Genomic DNA, 17,531 nt, shown 5'->3' with positions numbered 1-17,531 from the left:
TAAAAGTGTCTAGAAACTTGCAGATATGAAAAAACCTTTAAGATTCACAGAATTTCTTTAAATATGTTATTTTTCGTTAACATGAATTTTTTGGAAATGTTAAGGATCCAGTATATTTCAAAGCATGTATAGTGTGCACTTTCCGCTCAATGCTCACTATAGACCAAATAAATACGAAGAGTAAAAGAGAATTCTGTATATCTAAAATGAAATTCAAAATAACAGTGATGAAAACTACAAAGTTATGTACTATGGGCAATATTCTAGAAGTTTCTATACTGTTAGCAAACATCAATCATCTATTAATCCAAAATATGTTTTTGAAAGGTTTGAGTAGCTTGATTTCACAGCACTGCTACTTCAATATATAATAAGCATATAATCAACACCATAAAATTAAAGTGGCTTTCAGTGGGTCTTCTGCACCAGACATTTTCCATCTGATTGGATCATTTAATCTTCAAAAATCACTTTGTGTCCCCATGCAGTGGTATATACCTGTAATCCCAGCTACTCCAGAGGCTGATGCAAGAGGATTGCTAGTCTGAGGCCAACCTGGGCAATTTAGCAAGATAGCCTGTCTTAAAATAAATATTTTTTAAAATGTTGAGTCTATAGTTTAGTGGTAAAGTGCTTGTCAGGATGAAAGAAGTCTTTGGTTCAATCCCCAGTACCAAACAAACAAGTCATATTGTAATAGCAATGTTTTGGCCAAGATACACAAAGAATGACCATTTGAACTAGAAGGATTGCTGACACATCATATCTGCCAATTATAATTTAAGAAGCAGCCCAAAAAGGAAGAAGACCCCAGAATTGGCCATGAACACACAGAGCCCCATACAGGACACCAAGGATTGGGGACCTCACCACATCAAAATGCCATCCTCTAGAAAGACCACCATGTCCAGATTCCACAGATAAAAACATGATATAGATTAGATCAGGAGCTAAATGAAATAAAGTCAAAATGCCACTCTTCATACCACTTCTGTAAAGGAAATATTTTAATATGTATTTTTATATATTTTTGAGTTACAGTGTGATGTTTTGATTCATTTTGTATACATTGGGTAGTGATCAACTCAGCATATCTATTCCTTAAAGTTGTATCATCGCTTTATGGCAAGCATGTTCAAATTTTCTCTAACAATATTGAGATGCATAATGCTTTATTGTTAATTATATTCACCTTTCTGTGCCATAGAACACCCGAACTTATTCCTCCTACCAGACTAAAACATTGTACCCAACGACTGACTTCTCCCCAAGCCTCTTTCCTTTTATTCTCCCCAGTCCCTGGTAACTACTATGGACTTCAATTTTGCAGGGGAGGGGTACTGGGGATTGAACTCATCCGGATTTGACCACTGAGCCACACCCCGAGTCCTATTTTGTATTTTATTTAGGGACAGGGCCTCACTGAGTTGCTTAGTGTTTCATTTTTGCTGAGGCTAGCTTTGAACTTGGGATTCTCCTTCCTCAGCCTCCGGAGCCATTGGGATTACAAGTGTGCACCACTGCACCTGGTTCTAATTGACTTCTACAATCTCAGTTTTTTTAGATTTCACTTACTAGTGAGATCATCCCATGTTTGCCTTTCTGTGCCTGACTTATTTCACTTAACATTCCTTCAGGTTCATCCATGCTGTTGAGAATGGCAGGATTCCATGGTTTTATGGTTGAATAGTGTGTGTGTATATGTATGTGTGTATATATATATATAATGCATGCATCCATTGATGGACGTTGATTCCATACCCTGGCTCTTGTAAATAGTACTGCTATAAACATGCGAGTGCAGATATCTTTTTGACATGTTGTTTGTGTTTCTTTGGGGCTATACCCAATAATGAAATGACTGGATTCTGTCATCCATTTTTAGTTTATTGAAGAACCTCCATACTGCTTTCACATGGCTGTACTAATTTACATTTCTACCAACAGTGTTCTAACAGTTCTTCTTTCTCCACATCTTTACTAGTATTTGCTATTTTTTCCCTTTTTGATAATGACCTTTTTAACTAGGGTAAGGTGTGGTTTTCATTTATATTTGCCTGATGATTAATGATATTGAGGTTTTTCTTCATATATCTGGTAGTAATTTGTATATCTTCTTTTGAGAAATGTCTATTCAAATATTTAGCCCACTTTTTAATTGAGTTATTTTTTTGGTTTGTTTGTTTTTGTTTTGTTTTATTTTTGCTATTTTTTGAGTTCTTTATCTATTCTGGATTTTAACCACTTGTCAGATGTATAGCTTACAGATATCATCTACTGCTCTGTTGATTGTTTCCTCTGCTACACAGAAGCTTTTTACTTCAATGTAATCCATTTGTAAGTTTTTATTTTTGTTGCCTGTGCACTTAGGGTCATATCAAAAATTCTTTGCCCAGTACTATGTCCTGAAGCAATTGCCCTGTTTTATTTAATTAGATTAGAAAATTAAGGGCTTACGTGTGAGTCTCCCTCCCTCCCTCCTTCCTTCCTTCCTTCCTTCCTTCCTTCCTTCCTTCCTTCCTTCCTTCCTTCCTTCCTTCCTTCCTTTCTTTCTTTCTTTCTTTCTTTTCTTTCTTACCAGGGATTGACCCAAGGGCACTTAACCACTAAGCCACATCTTCAATCCTTTATTTTATTTGTTCTTTTTAGTTAAACATAACAATAGTCCCTGGTCCTTTTTATTTTTTATTTTGAGAGTCTTGCTAGGTTGCTTAGGGCCTCGCTAAGTTGCTGAAGCATGCCTTTGAATTTACAATCCTCCTGCTTCGGCCTCCTAAGCCACTGGCATGAAAGGTGTACACCACTGCACTTGCCTATATTTAAGTCTTTAAGCCATTCTGAGTTGCTATGTGTAATTGGTGACACAGAGGGTCTAGTTTTCATTTGTCTGCATGTGGATATCTAATTTTCCTAATTTAGAAACAGTCTTCTGCAGTGCTACTATTAGATTTTTAAATAAAGAATATAGAATTTTTAAAGTAGATTTGTGTCTTGGTTGTTGGTGCTTTTTTTTGTTGTTGTTTTTTGTTTTTTGTTTTGTGTGTGTGTGTGTGTTGATGCTGGGAATTGAACCCAGGGCATTGTGCATGTAAGGCAAGCACTCTACAAATTGAGGTATAGCCCCAGCCCTAAAGCAGGATTTTAAGGTATTTAAAAACAAAATAAATTGCTTTTCCAAATTTAAAAAAAAAATCTTTTTTGTAGAGTCTGTGAAACTCATGAAGGACTTTGTAATTATTTTATAATCAACCCATGAAACAGGTAGCTATTTTATCTACTATATTACATATGAGAAAAATGAAAATTACAACCAAGAAAATTCACTTCCACTGCTAAGGCAAAGTAAAACTCCCATGCTTGTTTTATAACTTGTGAACTCTACATTGGAAAGAATTTCAATTCAAAGATATTTCACAAGTATTAGTTAATTATTATGTACCAACAACCTCTTAGAATCTTAATCCTTATGAAATTAAACAGTTGCCAGATCAATAATTTCCCTATGAACAAATAAAAATGAGAGTTCAAAGAAGTTTGTCTTTTGTAATCTTTGAAACTTTGGAATGACAAAATTCAAAAACATCCAAGAAAGTGCAGTTACTAGATGTTCAACACCATATACTGCCCCAGCACATATCTGGTTCTGGAAAAAGAGCAGATTTTAAAACAATCACATATCTATATGTATCTATCAATATAAATACATATACCCATAAAGTTATGTATGATTATTATATTAGAGTTATGGTATAATAAATAGCATATCTATATTACATATATTCTTTACACACACACAAGTCACTGTCTTAAAATCAGTCCCTTTGCCTAAGGAGCTTGCATCCTGGCTCTGCCTAAGTGACATTTCTACACGTATGCGTCTACAGTACCTTGTGGGGGTTTAAAAGAATATTTAATTATAAAAAAGTATACTCATGGGGCTGGAGTCATAAACTAGCAGTAGAGCACTTGCCTTGCATGTGTGTGGCACTGGGTTCGATTCTCAGCACCACATATAAGTAAGTAAATAAAATAAAGGTCCATCAACAACTAAAAAATATTTTTTTTATAAAAAGTATACTTGTGATTTAATTTTTAAGTAAAAGAGAAAATAGAAAACACTATGTAAAATATATTCTCCTTCCTAAAGATTATATATATAAGTGCACAAAAAACATACTGGAAGATTACACATTAAGATTACACATTAAGTGTGAACTAGTTATATTTGAGTTATATTTGATTACCACCACTGATGTTTTATTTTTGTTTATTTAAATTTCCGATAGCCGTTATAGCTCTCCAGCCATTTGATAGCTGCTCTAGGTTGGGGGCCATCCTTCACCTAAGACAAGATGATGGTAGCCAAAAAGAAAAAAAACAAAAAAAGTCTCTAAAGTTAATTAACTTTAGGCTCCAGCTAGTTTTGAAAGGTGGAAAGTATGTGCTGTTGTGTTGAAGACAATCAGTGTGGGAAAAGCAAAAGTTGTCATTCTCGCCAACTGTGCAATTTTAAGGAAATTTGAAAGAGAGTTTTATGCCATGTTGGCCAAAATAGGCATCCATCACTACAGTGGTAATGCTATTGAACGGGGCACAGCATGGGAAAAATACTACAGAGGATACACACTGTCTGTCATTGATCCAGGTGATTTGGATATCCTTAGAAGTGTGCCAGAATAAACTGGTGAAAAGTAAATCTGCAACATTTTTCTTTAATAAAACTTGTCAGAGCTTGTTTAAAACTCCTTTTCTCCTTTGGTGATTCTAATTTGCTTTTGGAACAAGAGAAAAGGTAATTGAGGGCAAACATACAAGTCCACAGTAAGCAACAAGGTCAAGAGTAATTCCCATGGAAGGGGTAAGCCAATGGTGAGGAGGGTGAAGCACTTTTAAGTTAGTTCAGGAAATACAAGAAGATATTTTCTATCACAATTTGCCCTCGATGAGGGTGGTGACCTCAGACTCCCTCGATCATGCTGTGCTTTTTAAGGATTCAAAGAAAGAAATGCACCATGTTGGCTGGGGCTCTGAGGGACCCCTCCAACTCATCCTCAGTATTAACTAGTTATATTAAGGCAAATAACTAGAGACCTATTGGCCTATACTCACCAGAATACAAAGTGCCTTTGAAAGAACCTTCCCTGGAAGACTTTAAGAAGCTCAAAGTTCTTCAGCACCTAGAGAGGCATATCTATGTGTTATGGGATGAATCATTGTGTCTCCCTAAAACTCATATGTTGAAACCTTAACTCCAAAATAGCAGTATTTGTAAGTAAGGCACTGGGAATAATTAGGTTTAGATGTTGTCATGAGGGAACAACTCATTAAGATGAGTGACCTTTAAAAAAAAAGTGTTATTATTATTCAGTCTTTAACAAATTGGGCTTACCATCTCTCAAAAAGCAGTTAGGCATATTTGTGTGGTCTACTTTTAATCTATTCTGTTCTGTTGATCTACATATCTATTATTAACACTTTTTGTCTTGAAAATTGAGGCAATATTAGATTTCCCCTTACTAATTTTTCAAAATGTTTTAGATATCCTACTTCCTTTTACTCTCAGATAAATTTTGGAATAATCTTTTCTGTATCTACAAAAAAACTGATGATGAGATTTTGACAGGTATTACATTAAACCTGCATATCACTTTAGGAGGAATTGACATTTCCTTTGTGGAGTTGTCCAATCCATGAACATGATATGTGTCCTCCATTATTTAGATTTTTTAATTACCATGACCATTTTGTAGTTTTCAGCATCCTCAAAGAATCTTAACTCATCCTGGGCTGTAAGTTTCTTTTATCCCTAGTGAGGGGGAAAGAGAAGGTAGGGTTAGATTAGGAAAGAATTGATGACTGGCGACTTCTAATGCTGCTCTGGTGGTAGGGAATAAGATATTTTGAGATCTGGTGGTTGGTAATCGGATGACAATGACGTTGCTATGAATCTTGAAAACATTTTGGTTACTTTGGCATCTCTAGCCTAGAAGGGGGAGGAGAGAAAGATTAGGTAATTTAAGAATAACCAACCACATATCAACAGTCTCAGACAAACAGTCCTTGAATAATTAACACATCTACATGTAGAACTGAACAGAAATTTGACCCAAAGATTAAGGTACAGATTGTTGAGTTTCGTCACTTCCAGAACTGGTGATTTTAAAAGACAACTAACAACAAGTGAAGCTAGAGAGCTTATTTGGATTTTCCCCAAAAATGACAAAATGACAACAAAGCATTTAGAATTTACCTCAAAAAGCAGTGGCAGTGTCTGCAAGAATTTTTTTCCAATTTTACAGAAGTTCTATTGTGAATAAAATGTTATCAAACAACATCACATGCTACACAGAGAAAGTTCTCATGAAAGGAAGAGTCAATTGATGCACCAAACTTCACTGTTGTTTTAAGAAATTTCCACAGCCATCTTAATCTTGAGTAATTATCAGCAGCCATCAACTGTTAAAGAAAACCCTTTGCCAACAAAAAAATATTATGATTTGCCAAAGGTTCAGGGGTTCATTAGCAGTTTTTAGCAGTAAATTATTTTTTCCACACTTTTTTTAATGGTACATTAGACCCTTAGAATGAGGACTTAGTCTCATACTTCTACATGTATCTAACCAGTTTTCCCAGCACCATTTGTTAAAAAAGGCTCTCTATTCTCCAAAGTATACTTTTGGCACCTATGTCAAGGATCCAGATGACTATATGTGTGGGTTTATCTCTGTATCTTCTATTTTCACCATTGTTCTATATATCTGTTTTTATGCCAGTACCATGCAGTTTTGGTTACTATAGCTCTGTAGTATAATTTGAGTCAGGTATATGTCTAGCATTACCTTTTTTGGTCTAGAATTGTTTTGGGCTATTTTGGATCTTTCATTCTTTCAAATTAACTTTGGACATTTTTATCTAGTTCTATGGAGAATGTCATTGGCATTTTACAATAAATCTGTGTATTGCTTTTGGTAGTATGGCAATTTTAACAACATTGATTCTGCATAGCCATGAACATGGGAAGACTTTACTGTTGTGTCTTCTTCAATTTCCCTCAGTGTTCTGTAGTTTTCTTTGTAGAGGTCTTTCATTTCCTTGTTTAGGTTTATTTATAAGGTTTTGTTTGTTTGTTTGTTTGTGGTTTTGAGGCTATTGTGAATGGGAGTGTTCTGATTTCTTTCTCAGCAAATTCATTTTTGGTATATTAGAAAGCTATTGAATTTTGTATGTTGATTTTGTAACCTGCTACTTTCCTGAACTTGTTTATTGGTTCTAGAAGTTTTTGGATATTCTAAGTATAGTATAGTATCGTCTGCAAACAGCGATAATTTGACTTCTTCCTTTTCTATTTTTATCTCTTTTATTTCCTTCTCTTGCCTAATGCTCTGGCTAAAATTTCTAGCATTATATCAAATAGAAATGATGAGAGTGAATATCATTGTTTTGGATTTTAAAGGAAATGATTTCACTTCTTTCACATTACCCTGATGTTGGCTTTGGGGTTTTCATATGTAGACTTTATGATGTTAAAGTAGGTTCTTCCTATTCCTAGTTTCTTCAATGTTTTTATCATGAATTGGTGCTGAATTTTGTCAAAAGCCTTCTCTGCAACTATTGAGATAACTAGGTGATTCTTGTACTTAATTCTACTTACGTGATGAATTCTATTTATTGATTTGTATAAGTTAAACCATCCTTGCATCTCATCTATGTTAAAGATTTGGCAATAATCTTCTTAATATGTTGTCAAATATGATTTGCAACATTTTATTAAGGATTTTTTGAATGTAAGTTTATCAGGGCTATTTCATCTGAAGTTTTCTTTCCTTGATGTGGTCTTATCTGGTTTTTGGTATAAACGTTATACGAGCTTCGCAGAATGAATTTTGAAGTGTCCCATTCCTTTCTATTTCATGGAATAATTTGAAAAGAAGTGGCATTAGTTCTTCTTTAAAGATTTGGTTTAATTCCGTTGAGAACCTATCAGGTCCTGAGCTTTTCTTTACTGGGAGGTTTTGTATTACTATTTGTGTCTCACTACAAGTTAGTGGTCTGTTTAGGTTTCTGATGTCCTCTTGATTCAGTGTTGGCAGGTTGTATGTATCTAGAAATGTGTCCATTTCTTCTAGGTTTTCCAATTCATTGGAGTATAAGTTTTCAAAACATTGCCTAATGATCCTCTGGATTTCTGTGATGTTCTGTGGTGATTTCTTCTTTTTCACCACTAAATTTATTAATTTGAATTTTCTCTTTCTTTTGTTTAGTTTGGCTAAGGGCTTATCAATCTTATTTATCATTTCAAAAAAAACAGACGTTTCACTGATCCTTTGTATTGATTTTTCCTTCTCAATTTTATTGATTTTGGCTCTGATTAATTATTTCCTTCCTTCTACTGTTTTTGGAACTGATTCTTCTCTTTCAAGAATGCTGAGATGCATCATTAAATGTTGTTTATTTGGGATCATTCTGACTTTTTTATATAGTTACTCATAAATTTAAACTTCTTTCTTCATATGACCTTAATAGTGTTCCAGATATTCTGGTATGTTGTACCTCTATCTTCATTTGAGTCTAAGAATTTTTTAATTTCTCCCCTGATTTCTTCTAACACCCATTCCTCATTCAAGGTTATTGTTCAATCTCCATGTGTTCATATAGTTTCTTCGGGTTTTTTGGTATTGATTTCTAATTTCATTCCATTATGATCTGGTAAGATGTACTTGCCAAGAGTTGCTTTGTGGTCTATAATTAAGTATTCTTAATTAAAACATGTACATTTTTAGGTATAATGCAATTACACACTTAATATATTGACTCCAATATATGGCCAATAAAACTTTAATATGCTTTGGGAAAAAATGTTCATGTGACTCACTTTACTTCAGAGATCTTAAACTGAATCCACAATGCTTCTGAAGTATGCCCATAGTAGGAAATCATTTTTAAAAACAATAAAGCATGCACTGTAATGCTATCTTTGAGATCGATGTTAACTTGTAAAAGCTCTGAATAAATCAAAAGAATGCCATATTACTAGAAAATTAACGTGTATTCATCAATCACCTTTCCCTCAAACCTGAATTAATGGTTTCATTCTGTCTCCTTTACAAATGGTCTTCCAAATGCTCATTCACACAGCTGCATGATTACACTATTCTGGAACTGGATACTTTCAGCAAGGAGAACAAAAAATCATGAAAAGAGACCACTCTTAAATAAAGCATTATACATGCTAATTACAGCAATCAGCTCAGATCAGCTGTATGCAAATCCTTGAGGTCATTAAGCACTGATATAGGAAAGAACATGAGAATTCAGACTCATAAAACCCTTTTATACACTGAACTATTAATAACTATGTGCAGGATTAGAGAGAATACAGAGAAAGAGAAAGAAATGCTGTCCAGAGAGTTGAAGATTACAGGTAAGAAAACATTGTACATATTGCTCCAGAAGAAAAACTAAACAAACAAATGAATAGATGTTACTAAAAGCGAGTTTTTCACATTTTGCATTAAAAGAAAATAAGTTTTTCAAACTGCAATCATGTGTAAAGAATGAAGGTGGGAAAGATCTTATTTCTTCCTTTCAATGAAACAAAAAGCAAGTCTGCTTTCTAGAGAGTCTCACCCACTCAGTTTCAAAGTTCTGTTTTCATAAGGGAATGCAGACCATCTTGTTGAATCCTAACATATTGCCACATAAAGCTGTGAGTTTTCCTATGTTCTCAAATTTGGCCATAATTTAACTCAATTTTTTATTTTAAAGACAAGCTTATTAGGAATGAGAAAAAAATTTGATAGATACATCTGCAAAATAAACTGTTATGATGGTCAGGCTAAAAAACAATTTTTCACTTGATTTCTGCACTCATTTAGATTTTTTCAAAAGCCTCAAATAATGTGGAGAAAACCTGAAATGTAAGATGACATTCAGAGTCATCATGTACATCCCTTGTCCAAGCAAGCACCATATAGGTCATTATGGAGAGGCAACCAGCACCTTGTTAGGGGTTCCTTCTTGTACCCAGGAGTATATAAGCCCCCAGATAAGATAAGTCAGAAATAGTGAAGAGATAAGAAACAGAGTCAGAATTATAGTTTTGAAGCAGAGCGCCTGATAGATCAGTCCACGGGGGAACTGTGGCTGAACAATTAGATAATTCCTCCTGTGGTTTATTTAAGGGGTACATCAAATGCAGGGATAAGGTTTCAGGGGTGGAGTCTCCTTCCTGATGTCTTGAAGTGAGCAGGTTGATTGGCATCTTGGCAGGTTACACTCATTTCTGAGAAATTATGTGGCTACAGTAGGTCACCCTATGTCCAGTGCTGTGTGGAACCTGGGGCAGAGCTGAATAGGGCTCACATGTGTCTGGTCAGTCTTAGCCAGAGAAAATTTCCACTGGAAGCTTCCAGACACCAGATTCTCCTATTCACTGGCTGTGATGCTGACATTTGGTTCACACATAGCCCAAGGATGGCTCTTGATATCTCCCCATTTGTAATTTTTAAATGCAAATGGGGGAGGTGCTTACTTCAAGTCACTGGATCCCTGATCTGAGGGCATCACAATCTATTATTATGATATAAAAAAGAATTAGTATCAAACATATCATTTCAATAATATATCATGTAGAATGTTTCAACGTGTTTCCAGAATGGGAGTCAATTAATTTATAAAGTATTTGATCAGCCAGAGATGCAGGGTCAAAATATTCTAAATATTCTGGGTGCTCTAATGTATCCCCATGAGGTTTAAGCCATTATTATTGTTATGCCAAACATCCATTAGATGATTTCTAATTTCTTTTGAATTTCATTGGGAAGTATGATATTTGGCTTCAGTAACACACATAGTTAGCATGGCATTTAATCCTTTGTTTGAAAAAAAACATTTTTCATTATTAATATTTGTAACAATAGCTTTTAGAGTATAAAGCTCATTATCAATATTTGTAACAATAGTTTTTAGAGTATAATTCACTCTCAATTTCTTTATCAATACTTACCTAATTCTATAGGACTTTGGGAATATTTTGAACCATATTATTAAGAAAATGAGCTTTGGTTACTTTTTTTATAACTTACAGGATATTTATCATCTACGTTTTCTTATTATTACATTTCCAATAACTAAAACATAAGTGTAAGGGTTCTGTGTTTGGGATTAGAGTCTCTGATAACTTCATGGCTGTGGCATACTTGGTGTCTGGGAAAGTTTTCTGTACAAGAATACAGGATGCCTAGCTGCTCTAGCAATGCCCTGCATGAAGAGGCTCTATGCTAGAGTCTTAACAGCCTTGACCTTGATCTCAGACACACAGCTCCTGGGAAGAAAGAAACTCTCTTGTTAGACAACCACAATGCTTCATCAAGCTCTGCTGAGTCTGAACCTGTCCACTTAATATTAACTTTAAACAATGGACTTTCTTGAGAGCTACACAAAGCTCCTAACATTGCACATTGCAACTGTAGTATGTAACTGAGGAATAAGCTGCATAAAGTTGCTAACTCTGTAATCTGCCTAATGACACAATGAACAATAGTGTACTGATGATGCCAGTGACCTAAAGTAACCTATTGTTATAAAGTTGGAAGCTTGGATGAGGAGGCATTCTGCCTTTCAGCTTCTCTTCCATTCTGCCATTCTGCCTCTGCACCTGGCTTCTGCCTCCTTTTGTTTTACTTACACATAAGAGGATTAAATATGGGCTTAAAGGCCATAGCAGGAACCCTGATTGTAGTTTCTGCCTATAAAGTTAGGTATGGAGCCATCTGTATAATGTAGAATATCTGAGGCTGTAATTAAATGCCAGAGATCTTTTTAAATATCATCCTCCCTGAAAGTTAGAATATTACCAATGAAATTTCCAGGAATCATAGCATCATGAGAGAATGGAGTATGTCCATAAATATAGTCAATATGAGAATAGAAACCTGAAAGGATACATTAAGATATATATAAGACCCAAATTATCATCACATAAGAAATAACTGTTATAAACCCAAATGTGAATTAGTGATGTATTTAGCATAACATCAATCAGTTTTTCCAGGCTCTAATTTATTCTTCATTTCATGGTTGCAAAGTAATACCTAAACAATAGGGAGTAATCTAAATCACATGAAGTTTTAAAGAATCAGAATGATTGTATATTCAATCTCATTTTTATATTCTGAAAATAGTTCCAGATAACTCAATTATACTTTTAGCTTCTATCTTTTACTAAATTAAGAATCCAAATTAAACATGGTTGCTTGCAATTTTTTTTTAAGAAGTAAAAATAAAACGCACTTAGTAGAATTGCTTCCATGTTAAGCCTTCTTGGCTTTGAGTTTTCTGTAAGAATTGGAATGTTGATATGATTGTCTTTTATTAATTTTTTGAAGATCAATCCAAAACATATCTATCACCTCTAGAGATTTTATGTTGCACTGGAAAAGCATTTGTAGATTTCACTCATTTAGGAAAGATAGCAAATTTTATTGCAGAATAATTAGGGCAGTAAAATATTGGTGGATTTTCTATGGAAATAACTGGATTGTTATGAGAAAATTCCATTTCAATAATCATCCCATTTTAATAACAGTCCAGACATATAACCTTAAGTTCCAAGGACCAGTATGGTAGGCTGGTTTAGGTTCTTCTTACGCGTTTTTTTTTCCTCAAAAGTTACCTTTAAATAGCTAGCATACTCATCATGGAACCAACATATAGGTAGGTTCCCACTGTAGCCAGTATAATTAAATCCAGCAGCATGAATAAGTGTAATGTTTATCTGTAAAATCTCCCATCATGTAAGTGTCATTAGTAAACACTTGGATGAATTCACACCACTAGGTACATTAAAGGTGGATCTTGGGAACGGGTCTACTGAAGTCTCTCCATGGATTCTACTTACCTGACAGCTCAAAGCCAGCATGGCTATAAACATTGTAGTTGAAGTCTTATTATCTCTCCATTGTTGAACTGTTTGTCCAACCTGAAGTGTCAGGTGTTTTCATTGTTTCCACACTGACAGGTTGATTTTTTTCTGAAAATAAATATGTATAGACTCTACCTGATGGAATTTGATTCATTCTATGGCTCCATGTGTTGCTCAGCAGCAGTGAGACTTTTACTATCACAATTTAAAGAAATTTTTTTTCTAAAATAATTTTACCAGATTTAGTGGGGACATGTAGGGTTCTGTTTTCCTCCTTTATTATTATTTTAAATCAAAGAAAAAAGTTGATATAAGTCAGAATATTATTAGCCTTAAATTGCAGACAATGGCCTATTATAGCACAAGTATTTAAATAATAAGAAATGACTCAATAAATATTTTTATGTGCCCAAGAAAATTGGCAAAAGTTACTCGTTAGGCATGTGAAAATCATTAAAGTCAATATTATTGAGCTGAAAAGGGCATTCAGTAAAAGAAAGCTTATTTTTACCAAATGTATGACTTGATTTTTGTCTCTATTAATGGGCTGAGCAACAAAATTATAAAATGGAATCAATATAGATGTTGAATGACAGTTTTACAATTTGTTTTATAGGTAATGGCCTTATTATCTTAAAATAACTTAAGTTGCTATATTAGAATTGGTACCGCTGTAAATTATAAACAAACAATGATTGTCAAGTTTTGTAAGGGAAATACAATATGAAATTGACAAAAGTAAAAACATTTAATTATTATAATAGTTATGAATTAAGGAATATAATGTATATTTCACACACAGAGAGAGAGAGAGAGAGAGAGAGAGAGAGAGAGAGAGAGAGAGAGAGAAAGAGAGAGAGAAATTTGTATAATAAAAATTTATCCTTTGAATCTAACTTTAAATGAACTTGAATGGTATCTTGGCATGAAGTGACAGTTTTAACTTAGGAGATATGACCTTTATAAAGGACACAGAAGATATGAATAGACACATTTCCAGAATAAGAAATATCTATGTTCAGTGAGCATAGGAAAAAAAATTCTTTTATCTATTACTAATAATAAAAAGTGAAATAGAAGAATGAATAGCCTTTTATTTACCAATTTAAGAAAAAATTTTATTATTATCAAATCTTATGTTGATCTAATACTTTGAATATTTATGGGTAGAAGAGAATCATTAGTATTGTTTAGGATAGTGATTTAATAAATTATTTTTAAAACTTAGAATTTTATATAGCATTGATTTTGCAATGATATCTTAAGAGACTTTTGTCAAATTATCAATATTTTTATGTATAAAGACATAGCTGCATGAATACCTTTAATAACTGTTTTTAAGGTAGTAAAAATGATGTAAATGTCTAATATAAGGTTTTGGATAAAGGAATTATAAGATTCAAAATTTGGCATTAAAAACAACATTGTAAATGAACACTAATTATGTATAATTTAAAATGATTTTGTTTTGAAAATATCAATGATATCATATTTATAAAATATGTATACCTTTATGTATAGAAAACAGTTGAGATATTAACAGCAGTTATCTATTGACAGTAAGTAGACTTTTAGGAGATTCTCATGTATACTTCTTAAGTTTTATAACAATGGGTCACTTGGCAAAAATTAGGTTAGGTGTTTTAATATTGAAGTTAATCTTAGTTTCTTATTTGGATATTACTTTATAAACTTTTGACTATAATTTTTTGAATCAATATAAACTATTCCATATAATTTAATGTCATATCCAAAACATAAAACAGACGAGTTAAGAGAACTCTTAACCCCTTCTTGAGGAAAGGTGTTAAAACACTTTTATACCTCATTTTGCTACCCTATAAATAAGCTAGTGTCTCTTTATTGTCTTTTAAAAATATAGCTTAGTTTACTTCTCAGTGTAGAGAGTAACATAAAAGTTTTATAAAATATTTATATAATTATAAAAGATTAAATGATAGAATTAAATTTCCAATTATTTGTTATTATTTTATAAGTTTGTGAGAGACCATTTTATAAAACTTTAGTTTGGAGAGCATCAGCTTAGTAAGATGTTCTCTTAAACCTTATACTTTGATAAATAAAACTTAACAATAATTATCAGTTACATTGATGTTTTTAAGTCAATCAAGTTTACCTGTTTAAAAAAACCTTGAAATTTGGAATAAGGTGGTATTTAAAAATAATAGTTTTATCTAATCAAAATGTACAAATCTTAATTTCTTTAAAGTTAGCTCTTTTTTAGATAGTAAAACTTACCAGGCATAAGAAATTAATCTATATTGTTTACATTTGCATATTAATATTTGATCTTGGGGAAAAGTGTTAAATATTTTTAATTGATTTTCCATATATTCATAAACAACTTAGTTACATACAAATTTGTTCTTTACATACCTAAACATTCTTTATCATTTATTTAGATCTTCCTGTATATAACCATACAAAAATTTTCCCATTCAGGAAAATCTTTTTCTTCCTACCATTAAAGTCTCCAAATATAAAGAAACATTTTCTTTCTGCCTTCTAGAACTCTCCAGTTTTTCTTCCCTCTCAGCAGAAGCATTTCTTTCTTCCCTGCTAGAATTTTTCAGCCTTTCTTTCTCATCTGTAGAATCTTTTTTGTTGTTGTTGCTTACATTTTGGAACATACCCTTTAAATCTCTAAATCTAGATAAATTATTATATTTTAATAAGAGAAAATATTTCAGTTGAGATGTAGTCAATACTTTTGGACAGTTTTGTGTAACAATGTTTAAGTAGATACAATTATACCTGTTGGGACTTAATTCTTAGTAACCTTGTTTTTAGTAATTTTAAATCCTTTGTTTATTTACCAATTTATGAAAACACCAATAATGTGTTTTACCCCATAAAATTTAAGGAGTTAAGATTATTTGACGTTTTGCCTAATGGTTAACATCTTGACTTTGTAAATCAATAAGTATCTCCTGTAATGAATATTTATATAATTAAAGTCATTTACCCTAAATTTAATAGTCAGGGCATCAGGTAAATGTAAATAATGATATTAGTTATGATTTTTCTGTTGAAGAAAACTGTTAGAATAAATAGATATAAGTGTTAGTTATTATAGAAATTAGAAAATATATAGATCATTTAACCAGCTAGAAAAAGTAGTATTAATAATATTGAAGATATTGTTTATTTTTATTCAGTTACCCAATTTGAATTAAATCTTATCAAATCACATGAATTAAAAATATTTATTTTTAGATTGTGAGTGCACTCACTTATGTTAACTTTGATATCATGTAATACAGTTATAATGTAAATATAATCATTGTGTATACACATTTATAAATCAGAAAAATAAAAATCTAGAAATTATAAGAATGTTGTGAAATAAAATATTTCAGATTGTCGGCTTTGTTTTCATAATTGTCAGATTAACTTTTCATAATATCCCTAAAAAAATTAATGTATTAGAAATAAGTAGAACATCTCTTGTTAATGTTACAATCCTTTTTGCAACTCTTCCTTAGCACTATAGCTATAAAGAAAATTCCTCAGAGAAACTTGTTGGTGGGGCTGTGAATTATCTTTTATCAACCTGTGAAAAATTAAGTACAGACAGTTGTTGCCAAAGATGCAGGAGTTTTGTCACAGGCAGTTCCTACAGACTCAGTCTCAGGTGCAGTTAGTTTCAATTAAATCTATTTTATTGATGCTCATCACACTTCAGGCACACATCCTAAATTCTAAGTCCTAATTGAGTCTACACTCAGCGGTCTCAGATGCTCACCTGTGATATGTCTTAAATCCGGGTTGCTGGAACTTTACCTGGGCCAAAGGAGTCTGGTACAGGGGCACAACAGGGACAGAGGCCTCCATCTGTCTGTCTGGGTCCTGTTAGTCCTATCGCCCCACCACCACCCCAGAAGTCTGGGTTTTTAAATTCTAGTTCAGTTGTGCTTACAGCTGATAACTGGGTGAGCTCTAGGATCTATGCCCAAGTGTATGGTCTTACATCACTAACTTAAGTCTATCTAAGTTCTGCAGTTTATTTAACTTTTGCAGTTTACATTACAACATTACTATAATGCTTACCATTCTTATCTAACACACACACTAATTAATATAATCCACAGTCAATAATCCTATAATATTTTCTGGTACTCATATCAGTCCACCCCTGACTCTTCATCAAGCATTGAGTGAAGGGGGAGTCATACATCAACAGAATAAATTACAGCAGGTATTACAGAGCATTCATGTTTGGAAGAATAGTTTTGTGATAAGCAATGATCAACAATCCTAATCCAATAGTGCAATATCAGTGGTGTACATATCTGATACAAGCAAGTTCTTGTAGAGAAGGTAAGGTTTGGTTTCCAAGCAATCTGTGTGCCAAAGGTGAAAAGACCCATTTAGTCAGGAATATCCTGGGCAATTCCTGCAGGGGCAGTTGTTCCAGAAGGAACAAGGATGGTACAAAGTTAATTAAATATAGGTTTCTTACAAGGGAGAAGGTAATAGCAGATAAGAAAAAAGCATCAATAAATGATCCATCCATCCATTTTGGGATCTATAACAGTGTACATATAAATTATGTCTCAGCAAATGGCAAAAAAAAAAACTTAAGGGG

At 33.0% G+C, this 17,531-nt stretch overlaps 1 pseudogene; it reads left to right on the top strand.

The window, feature by feature from the left end:
- Positions 1–3,872: 3,872 nt before the first annotated feature.
- LOC101976086 (large ribosomal subunit protein eL30 pseudogene) lies at positions 3,873–4,695 on the top strand (annotated as a pseudogene).
- Positions 4,696–17,531: the final 12,836 nt, after the last annotated feature.

This window comes from Ictidomys tridecemlineatus, chromosome 1, assembly GCF_052094955.1.
Source record: "Ictidomys tridecemlineatus isolate mIctTri1 chromosome 1, mIctTri1.hap1, whole genome shotgun sequence".
Lineage (NCBI taxonomy): Eukaryota > Metazoa > Chordata > Mammalia > Rodentia > Sciuridae > Ictidomys > Ictidomys tridecemlineatus.
Note: the sequence above shows the minus strand (reverse complement) of the source record. Positions and strands in the feature narration are given on the sequence as shown.